Source organism: Chlorocebus sabaeus, chromosome 1, assembly GCF_047675955.1.
Source record: "Chlorocebus sabaeus isolate Y175 chromosome 1, mChlSab1.0.hap1, whole genome shotgun sequence".
NCBI lineage: Eukaryota > Metazoa > Chordata > Mammalia > Primates > Cercopithecidae > Chlorocebus > Chlorocebus sabaeus.
The window spans coordinates 97287732-97306358 of record NC_132904.1 but is presented as its reverse complement, the minus strand read 5'-3'; the positions used below and the strand labels follow the sequence as shown (position 1 = coordinate 97306358).

Here is an 18627-nt window from a genome sequence, read left to right as displayed (position 1 = left end):
AAGTTTTAAAACACAATCTTTGCTATTTTCTGTTTTATATACATGCCTAGAAAATAGTGGTTATCTGATGTTAAAAATCAGTCTTCATTAAGAGGGCCATGAACAAAGTTTGGTATGTAGCAGTCACTCAATAAACGAGAGTTGAGCTGAAGGAAATTTGACTAACTAACAGAAATGGAAATCAAGGAATTCTCTTTCCTTGAAGGCCTTGAGAAACACTGCCATGAAGCAAGGGGAATGTCTACAGGAGGTCACTGGAGACAGAATTACCAGAGAACCATGGAGCCCTGATGCTGTTCTTCATTCCCCTGAAAATGCAGAAAAAGCACAGGCTACGCCCTAGGTCACTACATTAATGTGTTGTATTCCAGGCTAGAACAACATGCTTGTTTGGGCACCTTCGAGTTGGTAAATCAAATTAGCCTAGCTTTAGGCAGTCTCATTCATTTTTACAGCAGAAGTATATTCAGAGTCTGCATCCCATTTTGCAGTGGATACATCCACTCTCCTGGCAGGCATATTAAGTTAAGCATCTGTTTTCGATGTCTTCTGTGATGAAGGTGCTCAGATCTGGAAAGAAGTCCTTTGATTAGAAACAATCATTCTTTTATGTCACAGACTACGCGTGCACAAGGGTCAAAGAGACATGGATGCCAATCCAGGGATCACCACTTACTGCAATGTGTTTCAGAGCAAGTACTTAGCCCCTCTGAATCGTAGGCTCCTCAAGTGCAAAAGGAAGATGTTAATCCTTTGCAAGACTGTCATGAATATTACATAAAACTGGCTCAGCACAGTGTCTGGTATAGAACACAAACTTGAAATACTGATTCTCAACAAATGTTAACTATTAAACCATTATTTATTATGATGGCAAATACAGAATATGAAATATTTTCATTGTAAGCATAACATATTTAATCTGGGTATTAAATTACTATCTTCAAGAGAGCTTCAGTGAAAATAAATAGTGGCGCTGGCCTCTAATGAAGACCAAACAGTTTGTAATCCCATAAATGATATGTGTCTGGCAAGCAGTTCCAGAAGATTTCAGCCTAAAAATAACAAATAGGAACCAACACTTGGCCAGATTTTATCCAGATTCTATAAACCTACAAATTCCATAAAAATTAAAAATGAGAAACCACAAAGACTTCACTTTGCTACAACCCAAGTTAAAAATAAAAAGTTCAAAGGATAAAATGAACCACCCATCTTCCTACCCTGGGGAAAAAACTTGAAATGGGTGGGTAAAGAACAGTGGCACAATGTCATTCTCCAGAGTCTCTTTCTGCCTCAATAACAATTCCTCTGCCCCCTCTCTTGAGATTTCTCTTCCTCAGACTCTTGACTTCAGATAACTTTGTCTTTAGCCACCATGTTTTACCTCAATACTGTTTCTCTTTGTAAAGTACTATCTACGTTATCTCTTCGCAAACCACTCCTAAGTGGTCATTTAAGTTTAGATGCTGGCACCCCAAGCAACATTTTCTGAAATATCTCCCTTACCCTTTTTTTTTTTTTCTTTAACTACAAATACTAAGTTACCCAATATAGAGGAGTTTTGTTTTCCTAAGCTTCCCTGTAACTCAGGGGTGGCCTGGCCTGCTTTGCCTGAACTTTCTGGTCTGCCTACCCACCCCCGACTACTGCCCCAGTACAAGCACTCACTTCCCACTGTTGGCTGAGCATTTACAACTTACTCTCTTATCAACAGACTCAGTAAGGGAACGCCTCAGTGTGTTAGCCTCAGTTGCAGCCCATTTTTCTTTTTATTACCTAATATATCCATCCACCCAAGATAATGACTTTGGAAGGACATTTGGCGTTACCTTACCTTTCATGTCACATGTCACCCTATTGCCAGCTCTTACAACTTCCTTTCTCCACCCTGCCCTTCTTGGTGTCATATACATTTGTGGTTAAATCATGAGTAGTTTAATTTCTTTTTTTTTTTTTTTTTTTTTTTTTTGAGACAGAGTCTTGCTCTGTCACCTGGGCTGGAGTGCAGTGGTGCAATCTCGGCTCACTGCAACCTCTGCCTCCTGGGTTCACACGATTCTCTTGTGAGTACCTGGGATTACAGACACCCGCCACCACACCTGGCTAATTTTTTTGTATTTTTAGTAGAGATGGGGTTTCACCATGTTGGCTACGCTAGTCTCAAACTCCTGACCTCAAGTGATCCTCCCACCTTGGCCTCCCAAAGTGCTGGGATTATAAGGGTAAGCCACTGCACCTAGCCTTTAATTTCATTTTAAAGGACATACTAGGCTAGTGAAGGATGTCATCTTTATGGTTTTTTTTTTTTTTTTGACTCATCGTTTCTCTCAAACTATTCTTTGCAAACTCAAAATCCCAGCCAAACAAACCAATCTAAACTTAACTCTCTCAACATCCACAAAGTCATTCTCCGCATCAGAAACAGCCCTTTGTCTCTGCTGTGACCTTCAAATAGAGAGGTATGCACAGCTGCAGGACTGCAAATCTGCATCATACCATCCAGGGGCTACAATAACATTAAGATACCAAGATCTGGTCTGCAAGAGCCTCATGGCTATACTTAAGGATGGTGCATGTGGTTAATTTCAGCCCTATGAAAGTACCTTTAAAACTTGCTACTTTCTAGATTAAGTAATCCTAAAGTTACCCTAGGTAATCCAATCAGCGCAATGTGCTGATTCACAGACACCAAATGCTGGGTGCCTTATGGTATGCAGTCAGAGGTTCAGAAAGCTATGGACACTCTTAATTGCATCTTCCGGGGGCTACAACTTTTATTCGAAAATTGGGGAGAAGGAAGCCAAGTAATTTTACACACTTTTGCATTTTTAAAATGCATATATTGCAGGTAAAGCCTATTTCATATGAATTAGCTTGTACCTGATATTTCCTCTGAGGCAGCCAGTTTGGGCTATGTCCCCAGCCTACCGAGAGGGTATTTTTCCCTCCTCTCGTATTAGATGTATTTCAGGAGAAATCTTTGAGAAATATTGCATTATTGTACTCTACCTCCTCTTTTGTATGTCTACTGAAATACTCGAGACAATGTTCCCTCTTTATTATTATACTTCTTTATGTCCAAATCATATAACTCTCCCTGAACAGCAAGGTGTGGAGGACAGAGAACCCCTCCAGCCTTTACTTCACCCAACACAGGGCTTGGAAAATAGGAAGCTGTCAACAAACAGAACTGAATGTGGGGATTCAGGGCATTTAGGAGAGGTAAATTAAGGCCTTCTTAAGATTGGCAGAGAGCAATTAGAGATAAGAAGCCAGGTGCCTAGACACAGGCTTACGCCTAGCTATAAAATGTGCTATGAAGAAGAGAGGAAAACCAGAGCCCCAGCAAACACAGAGTTAAGATATGCACATCAAATCAAGCAGATGAGATGTGAGGAACCAGAGAGAATGGCCAGAAGGTTCTTTCATTTAAGATCTGTTGGCAAGCTGCAGGTGGTGGGGGTGAGTGGGGGACACCTGGCTGCTGACAAAAGCAGCCCAGACATTTTACCTGCTAACCTACATTGCCTTGTAAAACATCCACTATAAAAATGATTCTGGTGGTCTATCCAAGCTTGATGGAGTAAGCATTCAGTGAAAAAGACAAACAAACAAACAAACAAAAACACTAAAATTTTTCACAAATGTAAATCATTAAAGAAAAGGCTGGCATGGTCCTCTATGTCTTTGCAAAGCCTTCTAATACAAATAGATCTAATTAAAAAATATATTAAGAGTGAGGATATTGGTGTCAGACTCACTACTAGTTAAATTCTGTTTTGCTAGGTGGCCAAGTTAGGTTATTTAAGCACTGCAAGTTTCAATTTACCTATCTATAAAATGCGAATAATATTAATATACTTATTTCATAGGACCATTGTGATGAGCAAACAAAATCATGCATTTAGAGTTCATCATAGCATATAGCAAGAGCTTGATAAACTATCATAATTATAATTACTATTAATTTTTAAAGAGGTGACCAATGACTGGAAAGACATGTTAATTATTTCCTCTCAGTTACTAAACCTACACATCAGCCTATTTCTCTGGACCTAAACTGATAACTCATCATTTTATGATGCAGCCACAGTGCCTGCCAATCAAAGAAAAAAACTATAGTGACAACAAAAATCATTACAGTCAAATTGTCCCTATTCCAAAAGGTAAATTGATCATTTACTTAAGTGCATTTTCATTTCAGCTGTTTAGCGTCATGCACCATTAATAAAAGTTATACAATACATATATTGCCTCCAAAGACTGGGTTTATTACTACAACTTCAAAAAAGTATCATCTCAGTAGTTAATAGATATCTGCATTCCAGCACACCTTAACGAAAACTTTCCCAGACCCAATAATAAAATCTGTTTACCCAAGCAAAGAAACAAGTTAACACATTCACACAAACCTCCAAAAACTTTCCCAAGTACAATTTAAATGGAGCAACAAGCTTAGAATGTGATTATAGCCTAAGCGGCTACGTTTAAGTTGCTACATTTATTGTTACAGCATATTTGGGTTTTCATTATTACATTTTTATTGATTTTTCTTTGATCAAATGGAAGTGTATAATATCAGACAATGTCATGGCTATATATGAACAGTATGGTTATGGCAAAAACAATCTTTTCACATAGCAATATGACTAATTGTTCTCTTAAAGACTGGAAATATTTTATACTGAATGGTAACTGAAAGAATACATAAACCACTCTCTTGGACAAGATGTGGATGAATGCTGGCACCATGCCTCATCCTTCCAAAAAGAAACAAGAAAGCACGCTGTCAAACAGGGTTGAGCCTGGCCTGCCAGGGAAGTAAAGGCACAAAGATCATTATTCTCCATTTACACAGTGTTTTTCTGTGAGTCGATTTCAAGAAACTCATTATCCTACATGTTTACAGACTTCATTTTTCTGCTATCCTGCCCCATTTTGACACACTAAAGCAATTTTTGAAACTATTTTGGAAAAACGGCATTTTTAAATTGCAGATTTCATTATGTACCCTTAGAGCCACGCCATTTTTAAGGTATCACAATAGAGATGATGATTTTTGGTGAACTATACTCTTTTATGACTTTTTCTGTTCTAATTTAACTTCCAAGTGTTCCACTTTTAAGAGACTGACTTACTACAGCCATCTCACCACCTTAAATGCACATGATGGGATTTTTCAAATCATATTAATATTTATAGTCCTTATCTCATTGTAACCCTACTGAGGAAATAAGCTGTGTAGGTAATTATCTCCATTTTACAGATGAAGAAACTAAGGCTCAAGGTTAAGTGACTTACCCAAACAACAGAATCAGGACAGGAATCTCAATCTGCCATGTCCAAATCAACTCTCTTTCTATACTACTTTAAATAACTATGGATGTTCCTTTTAAGCCTACAATTCTACTATACTGGATTTAGCTCAGTAGCAAATAAAAATCTCATTTGTACAATATAATTTATAATGTTCATGTCTTATTTACCATTTTCTCACTTTAAAAACTCTCATTTTTATTGATCTTCCTATATTCTCACCATGTAACTATTTTAACTGCCAATGTATTATATATTTACATGGAATGATTATCATAAAAATCCATAAATGTCTTTGAAGATATGCATCTTATATTTAAAGTACTATTTTTATTTTATGGGGCGATTCATGATATTGATCAGAAAGCATAAAAATAAATCTCCCGGGAGGTGGAGCTTGCAGTGAGCCGAGATCACACCACTGCACTCCAGCCTGGGCAACTGAGCAAGACTCCGTCTCAAAAATAAATAAATAAATAAATAAATAAATAAATAAATCTCAATCTTATTCTAAAAACTAAGCACAAAGTAAAATGCATTTGCCTAAAATGCTGTGCTGTTTGAGCCACTAACATGTATGCACTTCAATGATCTGGACATAGACAGCAACTGCCTGCTGTGATTCTGAACAGTGAAGATTTTTATCTAGCATCCAGAACTAAGGAATTCCAACTGTGTCAATTTGTGCAACTATGTCTGGCTGTAGAGCGTTCCAGACTTTGGAAGACACGCTATCTCTAATTATCATCTTACTGCAAATAATAAAGACTTTCATACAAATGATACACATAATTTATACCAGGCTTTAATTAATCAGCATGTAATCAGCCTATGATTAAGTCACCATTCAATTTTAAAAGTTAACAAATATATATGCCATTTTCACTTCTCTAAGCATTTTTGGCATACTCCAAAACTTCTTATCATCAGTTCTACAAACACTACAAATTTTAGGTGCTGTCATTTTTATTTACCACAGTTCATACATTTTAAGATGATAAATTGTATCAAAAATATATATTTTTTTGAGACAGGGTCTTGCTCTGTTGCCCAGGCTAGAGTGCAGTGGTATGATCATTGCTCACTGCAGCTTCAACTGCCTGAGCTCAAGCTATCCACCAGCCTCAGCCTACTGAGTAGCTAGGAGTACAGACATGTGACACTATGCCCAGCTAATTATTTTTTTTAATTTTTTGTAGAGGCAAGGTCGCACTGTGTTGACCAAGCTAGTCTGGAGCTCCTGGCCTCAAGCCGTCCTCCTGTCTTAGCCTCCTAAAGTGCTGGGATTACAGGCATGACCTACCATGCCTGGCCAAAGATGATACATTGTAAGACCTCTATCCAATTTTAGAAATGTTAAAATATTAAAATTGTGAAACTTAGATTCAGTGAGTCATAGTGTATCTTTATATTTTATATTTCCAACAGTCATATTAAATAATGATATGATACAGAGCATGACATTGTCAATTAAGGAAAAGCATTACCCCTAACCTCAAAAAGTGAATAACCTAACGAGACAAACAGCATATACTGCACTGCCTCAACTTCCTTTTCCCAACTTTGACCACCACAAAACCTTAACACCATGAAAAACCTACTTTATAAATAGATTTCTGTTGCCCCTGTTATGACAGTGGGAAATAAGAAATAAGTTCTTTCTTAGTTTTTCATTCATGCATATCTGGGGCCTGAAGCCTTCAAACCTACTACCAGTCCCTTGGGTTTCCTTTTGGCAGAGGCTCTAAGCCTAAAACAAGACGAGGAGCCTCAAAGAAGACAATGAGCTGACAATGGCTACCAGCAGCTGCTTGTTTATATAAGTCATCCAAGAACCCTAGAAATGCTCCAACAGTGGAATTGTGAGCAATACTTTGGCAAGGGCTCTCCAGATAATGAACAAGATAGTACTAATCTCTCTGTCTTTTCAGGATGAAAACTCATGAGAAGAGATGTACAACTGAGAAATGAAATTGTGTATACTGTTACTGTGTTTTTCATATGCTCATAACTTTTTAAATATGGAAAATTCTCTATAATCTAAGACTCACATTCACATTCAGATGCTGTGCAGTGTAGGGACCCAGCCCATTGTGATTCAAACTCAATGACTTTTATGATAAATGAAGTAAAGTTTGTGCACTAGTTGCTACCAGGTCTGTGGTGGGGATGAGGCAGGAGCAAGCATTGTCTTCAGCCTCCACATATGTGCATGCACGCAATGTGTGCACACTCTCTTACACCCTACCATTTATCACTATTTAACCTGCAGCACATTTGACTCACTAATCTGCCACCAGTATCCCCGTCCGTTAGAACCTAAATTCTATGAAAGCATAAATGTCAGCCTATTTTGTTCACTGTTCGACAAACAGATTCGGGCCTAGTATATAAAAGACACTTAGCTAGTTTTCCATAAACAGATGAATGAGACCAAAAGTATCCAGAGTAAAATCTTCCAATACTGGTCTTCTTAAGATATGTATATCCTATAGTGGAATAAAACTGGATAAGCACAGCCCTTTTTTTTTTATTACTTTCATGTGAAAACCAATACAGGCCGGGCGCGGTGGCTCAAGCCTGTAATCCTAGCACTTTGGGAGGCCGAGACGGGCGGATCACGAGGTCAGGAGATCGAGACCATCCTGGCTAACATGGTGAAACCCCGTCTCTACTAAAAAATACAAAAAACTAGCCGGGCGCGGTGGCGGGCACCTGTAGTCCCAGCTACTCGGGAGGCTGAGGCAGGAGAATGGTGTGAACCCGGGAGGCGGAGCTTGCAGTGAGCTGAGATCGGCCACTGCACTCCAGCCTGGGCGACAGAGTGAGACTCCGTCTCAAAAAAAAAAAAAGAAAACCAATACAAATCAGAATGAAGTAAAAAATACACTTTAATGAAATTTTGGCTCATCATTAACAGAATAAAGCTATGTAGTTATTACTCTTATTGGGGAAGAGGGGTAGGTGTTTAGAATGGGGTATGGGTTCCCTCTGTTCTGCCTTGAGGAGTGATTTTATAGGAATGTGTAGAAAGCATTATACTGGAACTAAAGCATCCCAAACAGAAACAGCATTCTTTTTAAAAATACATCTAACCAGGCGCGGTGGCTCATGCCTGTAATCCCAGTACTTTGGGAGGCTGAGGTGGGCGGATCACGAGGTCAGGAAATCGAGACCATCCTGGCTAACACGGTGAAACCCTGTCTCTACTAAAAATACACAAAAATTAGCCGGGCGTGGTGGCGGGTGCCTGTAGTCCCAGCTACGCAGGAGGCTGAGGCAGGAGAATGGCATGAACCCGGGAGGTGAAGCTTGCAGTGAGCCGAGATTGCGCCACTGTACTCCAGCCTGGGCAACAGAGCAGGACTCCGTCTCCAAAAAAAAAAAAAAAAAAAAAAAAAACATCTATACAGAAATTAATGTTTTCTACTTATGCATTTCAATATTAAACAATTTTCCTTAAAGCTAACCTGAATCATGTAATCAAAGACTAAAATTAAGCTCTCCCAGAAGTTTATTTTCTACAAGTATGGAATAGAACTCAGCAAGGAGAAAGAAGATAATTAGGAGTGGCCTGAACCCAAGGTTCCTTAAAGTACCAGTTAGTTTCCGAGAATCATAAAGTAAGCACCTGACATGCAAGATCTTCATTTCCCTACTAAACATTTCAAGCATGTCTGATTTCTAGGTCACAGGTCAGGGTCTTGATTCCAAATTGAGAAACATTTCTTTAATGTTTCTCCACAATCTAGTAGTGTTCATGTTTACAATGAATGGTAAAAATCTGTATTCATATATACAGATAAAACCACTATAGTTAAGTGGAATCTTACCAATTTGGTGAGGAAGATTTTTTTTAACATCTCCCATACTAACCAGTCTAAATTTAATTTAAACCCATTTTATCATGTGGTTATAAGTAGCACTATTGGGAATTAAAGTTAAAGATTCACAATTTAAATATTCATCTGGTGCAATGTGGCCAAAATGGCAGATTAGAGGCAGCCTCTCCCACTTGGAAAGACAAAATAGTGAGTTGAAATTCACACTGTTCACTTTTTTCCATGGAGCAATGCAGGAATTTAACAGGAAAATGGGAAGAAACCAAAGACTCTTTGAAAGAAACTGCAGGCTGCAGCCTATACTGAGAGCCAGGAGGAAAAGCTGTAAGTCTCCAGAGTGTGAGAGAGGAAGAGACCGCCTCCAGGGTACACATTCCCACTGGGAAACCTGGCAGTCCAGCCTGCAGAGGAAGGCCTTAATCCCACCCAGTGTGGGAACTGATATAGTAAGCGGTGTGGCATGTAAAAGTAGGAACAGCATGTAAAAGTAGGAAGAGCCTTCCGGTCTCCAGCACAGACAGAGGGAAACCATTCCTGATTCTACCTGACAGGAACTGACTCGGACAGTGGCAGCAGGTTGAAAGAAGCTCTCAAATGAAATTCATAATATAATCTCAAGTGAGGATAAACTCCCTTGGCCAGAACCAGGGGGTGAGTGGGAAGCACTTTCCTTGGAATTGCTCTAGCCACAGGCACAGGAGCTGGGCACCCCAGCTTTGTGGGCAGATGAGGAGTGGCATGGCCTAAAAGCCAGTTCCTGTCTCCAAGGAAAAGAATTATGGCCCGGGGCAGTATTGAGCATAGACTGCCTGGAATTTAGCTAGCTGCTGCTAGTGAACACTGCAGGTGAGAGACCGGCCTCATCAAGTGCATGGAAGTTGGGTGAGGCTTCCTGCTGCCTGTTACTCCCCACTCCCTGAGCGAACTCTTCTGTGCAGCAGAAGCTACACTCTTCCTGGAATATCACCACAGTGGCCAGAGAACCAGTCTCCTCACCCCCACAGGGGCCTCTGCTTGCCCTGTACACAGAGAACCAGAGCAAGGGCCTACCTGACCCAGGCCCCACCTGGCTTTGCCCCTTAACCTGTCCTGGTAACTTAACACAAAGGACAGAACTTCTGGGAGCCCTATGGCCCCAACCATCATCTGGAAACTAGAGTACATCCCCTGGGTAACATAAAGTAAGCACGAATCCCACCACTATTATGGCAGCTGGCACTGTCTTGCGAGCATCACCTTCTGGCTGGAAGTCAACCAACACAGACCATTACAGCATCCACAGGTATAACAACACTGCACCCAGGAAGGAGAAAACTTGTGCATGAGCTATCACTATAGCCTACACCACCGTGGCTAACCAGAAGGTTCTAAGTCTGTCCACAGGACCAGTTCATTACTGTTACAACCAGAATTTGAGAAAGCCAAGAAACTAAGACTATTTATAACCAAGAAATCTCAGAGGATATGACATTCCCCTGCCACCCCCATCAGAATGGGTGCTGGTACCCACTGCTGAGAGGGTTGAGGACAAGTCACATCACTGGATTCCTTGCAGACATTCCCCAGAACCAGCCTTAATTACGGCAGCCTCACTGGGTGTCTAGACTAAGAGGAACAAGTGTAGTCACAGTAGTCTGGCTCTCAGGGACTCCTACCCCCAGGGAAGAGGGAGTGCCCCAAATTAAGGGAACACCCAGTAGGGCAACAAAAATCCAGATGGCAGGCCTTGAGTCCTAGATCTTGCCACTGGTGAGAAGTTTCTTTCAGCAGTGGCACAGTTGCAGTGCTGGGCTCAGCTGGGATAGTCTGCAACTCTACCCCAACAGACAGGCAGCCCTGGTGCTCATGAAGGGTCTTGCAAAAGGGAACTTCTTTTACCCCTCATCCACTACTGTAAAATAACTGGGCCTTCTCCTACTGGAGCTTGGTGTGGGTGGGCCTATAGATAGCCCTTCTGGATCACTGCAGGGTGACTGCATCCCCACAGATGGAGCACCTTCCAGGTTCAGGCTTGCACGAGAGGCACAGCCACACTTCCTCTCTGCTTCGAACATCAACATTTCTGCTGATGAACAAAAGGTACCTGTTGGGCTGGGCGCAGTTCTTACACCTGTAATCCCAGCACTTTGGGAGGCCAGGGCAGGTGGATCACCTGAGGTCAGGAGTTCGAGACCAGCCTGGCCAACCTGGTGAAATCCCATCTCTACTAAAAATATCAAAATTAGCTGGGCATGGTGGCAGGCACCTGTAATCCCAGCTACTCGGGAGGCTGAGGCAGGAGAATCACTTGAACCTGGGAGGCGGAGGTTGCAGTGAGCCAAGATCTCACCATTGCACTTCAGCCTGGGTGACAGAAGGAGATTCCATCAAAAAAAAAAAAAAGTGCCTGTCTGAGATGATTTAACATTAACCACTGAAAATTCCCTTACCCAGCAGGTTTCCTAACAGGGGATCTAAATCTTCATTACCATACAAAGGTCCAACCAGACCTAGGAGGAACTCCCTTCAGAACAATCAGATAGATGGTTCCTCCCAGGTGATTGAGGGAAAAAGACACAATGGGTATTCAGAAAAAGATAAGGAAACTCTTGTAGAAGCTCTGTTGGGAAAATTGCCTAACAATTGGCCTGCTCAAACGTGCTAGCTCTTTGCACTCAGCTAAGCCTTAAAGTACTTACAGAATCAGGAAGGAGCCATCTGTACCAATTCTAAGTTAAAATGGACTGAACGAGGTCTTATTAATAGCGAAGAATCATTGAAATCCCAAACTTACAAGGTTTTCAACAAAAGTAAAGTTTGCTAAAAGTTAACAGTGTAACATGTAACTTCTAATCTCGTGGCCTTAGTCTAGTCCACAGACATGATGGAAGGAAAAGAATGGTTATCATTTTTGAGGGAAAAAAAGGGGGGAGGGGGTGGAATTTATGTAAAAAGGAATGTTACATGGTAAATTCTTGTCCTAAAATAAATTAACTGGTTGTTTAAACAAAGGGATGCTTGCAATAAGTCAGAAAGCTGAAGGATGTTGAAGAATTGTCTGTGAAAGTCATGAAACAAAAATGTTATAAAAGGGAATTTATGCAAGAAATGTTGTATAATTTAAAAGTAATTAGGCCTCCTGAATGTAAAACTACTGAAGAAACAGTTTATGTGCAAGGTGTGTAAGGAAAGTAAAATGTACTTTTGGTAAATGGATTATAAGGAGGAATAAGAATGTGGATTTTTACCTACATTAAAAGGTTAAAAAAAATTGCTTTAAAGGTTTAAGCAAGTTTTGAAATGTTAATTGTAAAGGAAATCCGATGTGTAAACACATTGGGTAAAGTTAAAGGGGTATCATCCAGTTTTTCTGTGAACTGGACATTAAAATGAAAGCACAACAGGTTTTTCTTAAAGCACTAACCTGCTCTTTAACAAAAATTTTAAAAGGTTAAAGAGAGTCTATAAAAATCTTACTTTATGGTCAGACATTAAAAATTGGATAAGTACGTCTACAAGGTTTTATTAAAATTAACACACTAATATAAAGGTGAAATTTAGCTTATCTGGTATAAAAATCATACAGGAAGCATTGTTAAATAAGAAATGGTGTTTGACTTTCTTTGGCCTAAAAACTAACAAAAATAGGTGCTAAAGAAAATTTCTCAACAAGAAGGCACCAAGGACTATAAAGTCCATTGTTGACAGTCCCACATTTAAAACAAAAGATCAATTGCTTAGAAATTATATACTTGGTTTATCTTCTACCTTCTGTTCCCTTAAAACAAGAGGTCTTTTAGCACAGGCACCGCCTTTGGAGTTTCCAGTGCATCAGCACTGGCCTGTGGATCACAGTCTCATCAAAGGGTGGAAAGAAGGGAAACTCAAGCCAGCCTGGGAAGGACCCTACCTTGTGCTGCTAAACCACGGAGACTGCTGTTCGTATGGCAGAAAGGGATGGACACATCACACCCAAGTCAAGCAAGCACCATTATCCTCAGAATCATGGGCCATTTTTTCCTGGATCAAGCCCTACCAAATTAAAGTTAAGGAAAGCTTAGTCTATCTTTTCCTTTCCTTTCCTTACCCAGTGCTTATATCCAGTACGATTCCGACCCCTAGCATCTCTAACCCCACTTTAGAGTGCTTCTGTGTTTTTGGAGCAGAGGTCACTGGAAAGGATCCTAGAGGGTTCCTTAAGGTGTGCTTTCTTCTCTCTCCTCCACCTCCTATGGCTGCCCCTTTCCCAAACGTACAAAACCAAACTATGACTCGCCTCATGCCAAATGACAAAAGCAAGGTCTCAGTAGTAGAAATAGGAGACCTAAGGCTAACCACAGCCATTGAAACAGGGTATAAAGATGTAAATGCCTGGTTAAAATGGATTAAATATTCTATCCACATGTTAAAGGCAATTGTTATGCTTGCGCGCATGGCAGGCCAGAGGCCCAGATTGTCCCCTTTCCACCAGGGTGGTCCTCCAGTCGACAAGGCATGGGCTGCATGGTAGCTCTTTTCCAGGATTCTACAACCTGGAGTGGTAAGTTGTGCCAAGCTCGCTCTCTCTGCTATATCCCAAAGTTCGACACCTTGCAGGTCAGCCCCCGAGGGCCATCCAGCTTCCATCTCCCAACACTAAGTTCACTTTGTGTCTCCCACGACAGGGAGGAAACTTATCGCGTTCCTTGGAGACCTGAAGGGATGCAGTGAGCTTAAGAATTTTCAAGAGTTTATCAATCAATCAGCCTTTATTCATCCCTGAGTGGATGTGTAGTGGTATTATGGTGGACCTTTACTGGACACTCTGCCAAGTAACTGAAGTGGCACTTATGCTTTAGTCTAATTGACTATCCCTTTCACCCTGGCATTTCATCAACCAGAGAAACGAAAAGTAAGACTTCATAAAGCAAGAGAAGCCCCTTATGGGTCTTTCGACTCTCACATCTATTTAGACACAATTAGAGTCCCACGGGCAATACCAGATCAATTTAAAGCCTGAAATCAAATACCTGAAGGATTTGAGTCAATATCTTGGTGGGTGAAAATTAATAAAATGTAAAGTAGATAAACTATATCTATTATAATCAGCAGCAATCTATTAACTACACTAGAGATGCTGTTAAAGGAATAGTTGAGCAATTAGGGGCTACTAGCCAGATGGCTTGGGAAAAATAGGAGAGCTTTAGATATGATATTGGCAGAAAAAGGAGGAGTTCATGTCATAATTAAAACTCAATGTTGTACCTTCATCCCAAACAACATTGCCCCTGATGGAAGTACAACAAATACATTGCAAGGTGTGACTACTCTGTCCAATGACTTAGCCAACAACTTGGCTAAATGACCCCTTTACAGGATGGCTAGAAAAGTGGTTCAGTAAATGGAAAAGAATAACAGCCTCAGTTCTTTCTTCCCTCACAGCTGTAATGGGTGTACTTATTCTTGTTGGGTGTGTGTCACACCATACATCTGCGGGTTGGTGCAGAGACTCATAAAAACGGCACTTACTAAAACCTCCTTTAACTATCCTCCGCCTTATCCAGAGAAGCTTCTTCTTTTGGGAAATCAAGCAGAATAACTAAGCCAAGACATGTTAAATAAGTTTGAAGAGAAAGAGCTGTAAGGAAATGCAAGAGGAGGGATTGTTAGATCTAACTTTCTCTTCAAAGAATCAAGATGTCAGTATGTTCAATTCTTTGCCTTCTACTTTTAAACTTAACTTCCTTGTAAAGCAACCTTTTCCAATTACCTGCTCCACCCTGACTCATTCTACACTGATTCATTCTGATATCCTGCTCTGCCATAACCATTTATTCCACCAAACTCCTCATCACTCTCTTTAAATTAGCCAATCATAATTAGTTTAGCCTGTGTGGTCTAACCTTAGCCAACAGGGGAACGACACAGCACATGCATCAGGAATAAGAACTCCCCCGTCCCTTGTCCAGATGTGCGTTCACCATTGCTTCATCTGTAAGGGCGCACACCAAGTACACTGCCTTGCTGAGAATTAAAAAGAAAATTTTATATTAAAGTGCTATTTCTGTTGCAGCACTGAAACTTTATTTGTAACAATGGTGAACTTGCTCTCACACAGAGCACACTGCTACTACAACTAGTATCTGAGAAAGCCATCATACAAAGACTCTATAACCAAGAAAATCATAGAGTCTTCACTGCTGAAAGCACCAAAAGCAAGAGCCAAATTAGGCTACAATAAACTATAAACATTAAAGTAACATCCTTAAGGAGCAAAAAAGAAACTAAACACACACACACGCACACACACAGAGTAAAATATAAAATAAATTCAAGAATAATTAGGAGAAATACTCTACCCAAATGAGAAGGAACCAGAAAAATAACTGGTAATGTGATAAAACAGGGTTCTATAATAACCCCAAAGATCATACTAGATTTCCAGCAATGGATCTAAAACAAGACAAAATCTTTAAAATACCAGATAAAGAATTCAAAAGGTTGATTACTAAGCTACTCAAGGAGACACCAGAGAAAGGTAAGAACTAACATGAAGAAATCAGAAATTCAGGATATAAATAAAAAATTTTCACTGGGCGCGGTGGTTCACGCCTATAATCCCAGTCCTTTGGGAGGCCAAGGCAGGTGGATCATGAGGTCAGGAGTTTGAGACCAGACTGGCCAACATGGTGAAACCCCATCGCTACTAAAAATACAAAAATTACCCGGGTGTGGTGGCGCGCACCTGTAGTCTCAGCTACTCAGGAGACTGAGGCAGGAGAATCGCTTGAACGTGGGAAGCAGAGGTTGCAGTGAGCTGAGATCATGCCACTGCACTCCAACCTGGGCAACAGAACGAGACTCCAACTCAGTAAATAATTTTCTCAAGAGGTAGGTATTTCAGATATTTTAAAGTAAAACCAATCGGAACTTCTGGAAATGAAAGGCACATTTAGGAAATTACAAAATGCAATGAGAAGTTTTAACAACAGACTAGAACAAGTAGACGAAAAAATTTCGTCTTCTCTTGAAAGAGTTCAAAGACAAGACTTTCAAATTAACCCAATCAAACAAAAATTAAAAAGAATCAAAAGAAATGAACAAAGCATTCAAGAAATATGAGATCATGAAAAAATGGCCAAACCTAAGAAAATCTAGTGTTCCTGAGGGAGAAGAGAAAGCAAAATGTTTGGAAAACTTATTTGAGGGAGTAATTGAGGAAAACTTCCCTAGCCTTGTCTGAGATCTAGCCATCCAAATCCAAGAAACTCATAGAACTCATGGGTGATTCATCACAAAAAGGACTTCACCAAAGCATATAGTCATTGGGCTATATATAAAGTCAATGTGAAGGAAAGCATTCTGAGAGCGGTGAGATAAAAGCACCCAGTAACCTATAAAGGAAAATCTATCAGACTAAAAGTAGGTTTCTCACTAGAAATCTTAAAAAGCAGAAGATTGGGGTCCTATCTTTAGCCCCCTTAAACAGAATAACTGTCAGCAAGAATTTTGTATCCAGAAAAACTAATTTTCATAAATGAAGGAGAAATAAAGTAATTTTCAGACAAACAAATGTGGGGAGAATTTGTCACTACCAGACCAGTCCTACAAGAAATGCTAAAAGGAGTTCTAAATCCTGAAACAAAAGGTCAATATGCACCAGAATAGAACCTCTTGAAAGCAAAAAACTCACAGGGCCTATAAAACAATAACACAATGAAGAAAACAAAGTAAGTAACACTTAACATGATAATTGGAAAGCACCTCAAGTCCCAATATTTACATTGAATATAAATGGTCTAAATGCTCCACTTAAAAGATACAGATTAGCAGAATGAATATAAATCACGAACCAAAAATATCTGCTGTCTTCAAGAGACTCACCTAACATGTAAGGATTCATATAAATTCAAGGTAAAGGGATGGAAAAAGACATTCCACACAAATGGAAACAGAAAGTGAGCAGGAATAGTTATTCTTATATCAAATAAAATAAACTTTAAAGCAACAACAGTAGAAAAAGACAAAAGTAGTCATAATGATAAAAGGATCAATACAACACAGAGATATTACAATCCAATTTATATGCACCTAACACTGGACCTCCCAAATTCATAAAATATTTACTACTAGTCCCAGTTCTGCTGGCATTAATGTACTATGTGACCTTATATGACAACCTACCAGATGATGACTTCCTGGATCTAAGGAGATCAGAACACACATTATATCTATGAAACTTTGAAAAGGGCTGCTATCAGCAGAATGCCCGGCATATAGCAAGCGTTCAGTAATTTAACTGAGAACGCTTTATAATTAATAGGATCTGTTACTTCAAATTATAAAACACTTTAATTCCACAGGAACCTCAAAGCACTTCAAATATATGACCACCACCACCCAGAGGTCACATATCTGAACCTTGAAAAGTAAAAACCTCAGAACTTCACACTCACTACCCCTGCACTGTATTCCTCAAGGAAAATCAATTGCAGTCACTGAATAAGACAGATGTTAAGAACATTTCAACCCCAGGATCATCTCCCTATTTCAAAGTTTCCAAGGAAATGAAGGTGAGAGAAGAGAGACAGACCCTCTCATACTGTTGTATATTGTTTTACACTCAGAAAAGGGAAGAGAAGCAAAACTAAAGGCAGGTAGCCCAGTGCCTAGGAACCAGACCTGAAACCAAGGAACCAGACCCGAAACCAGGCCTAGGCCTGCCTGACCTAAGCCTAGTAGTTAAAATTCGACCCCTGACCTAGCAACTGATGTTATCTATAGATTATAGAAAGACATTGTAAAACTTCCTGGTCTGTTCTGTTTCACTCTAACCACCGGTGCATGCAGCCCCTGTCACTTACTCCCTGCTTGCTCAATCGATCACGACCCTCTCACGCGGACCCCCCCTTAGAGTTGTGAGCCCTTAAAAGGGACAGGAATTGTTCATTCGAGGAGTTCGCTCTTGAGACAGGAGTCCTGTCGATGCTCCCGGCCGAATAAACCTCTTCCTTCTTTAACTCAGTGTCTGAGGAGTTTTGTCTGCAGCTTGTCCTGCTACAAAGGAAGACATTGATGCCAGTTTGACAATCAGTTAACATTACAACACAAGGGTATGTATTAATTATACACAAAAATAAGACTTCCTCTCTCATCCAGGAGTTAGCCTGGTGAGGAATTTAACAGATTACTTTCATCAATAGGATCAGAGCGATGACAGTATTTGACCCACAGTGAGCAAAAAGCAGAAGGAAATGTTTTGAAACATGAGAACATGAGTAGAAACTAGTTTGGGGAAAGGAAAGGGGAGAAAACTATTCAGATCAGCTGCCCTTGGCTTTTTATTTCCCAAGGAGATCACTAAGGTTTCCTGTAGAGTTTTTTAATTGAAAAACCCACAAAACTAAGTTTGGAGTCTCATGTTAAAGCAGACAACCTTACGGATTTCCCTCTAACCTGGGCATGCCAGAACTGTGCATTGCAGTCCCTAGTACAGCGCAAAGTACTG

At 40.1% G+C, this 18627-nt stretch overlaps 1 protein-coding gene across 2 annotated transcripts in view; it reads right to left on the bottom strand.

Annotated features, from left to right (window-relative positions):
* ARHGAP42 (Rho GTPase activating protein 42) overlaps positions 1 to 18627 on the bottom strand; it is a 314274-nt gene that overhangs the window by 239117 nt on the left and 56530 nt on the right. The gene's annotated exons all lie outside the window — the stretch shown is intronic.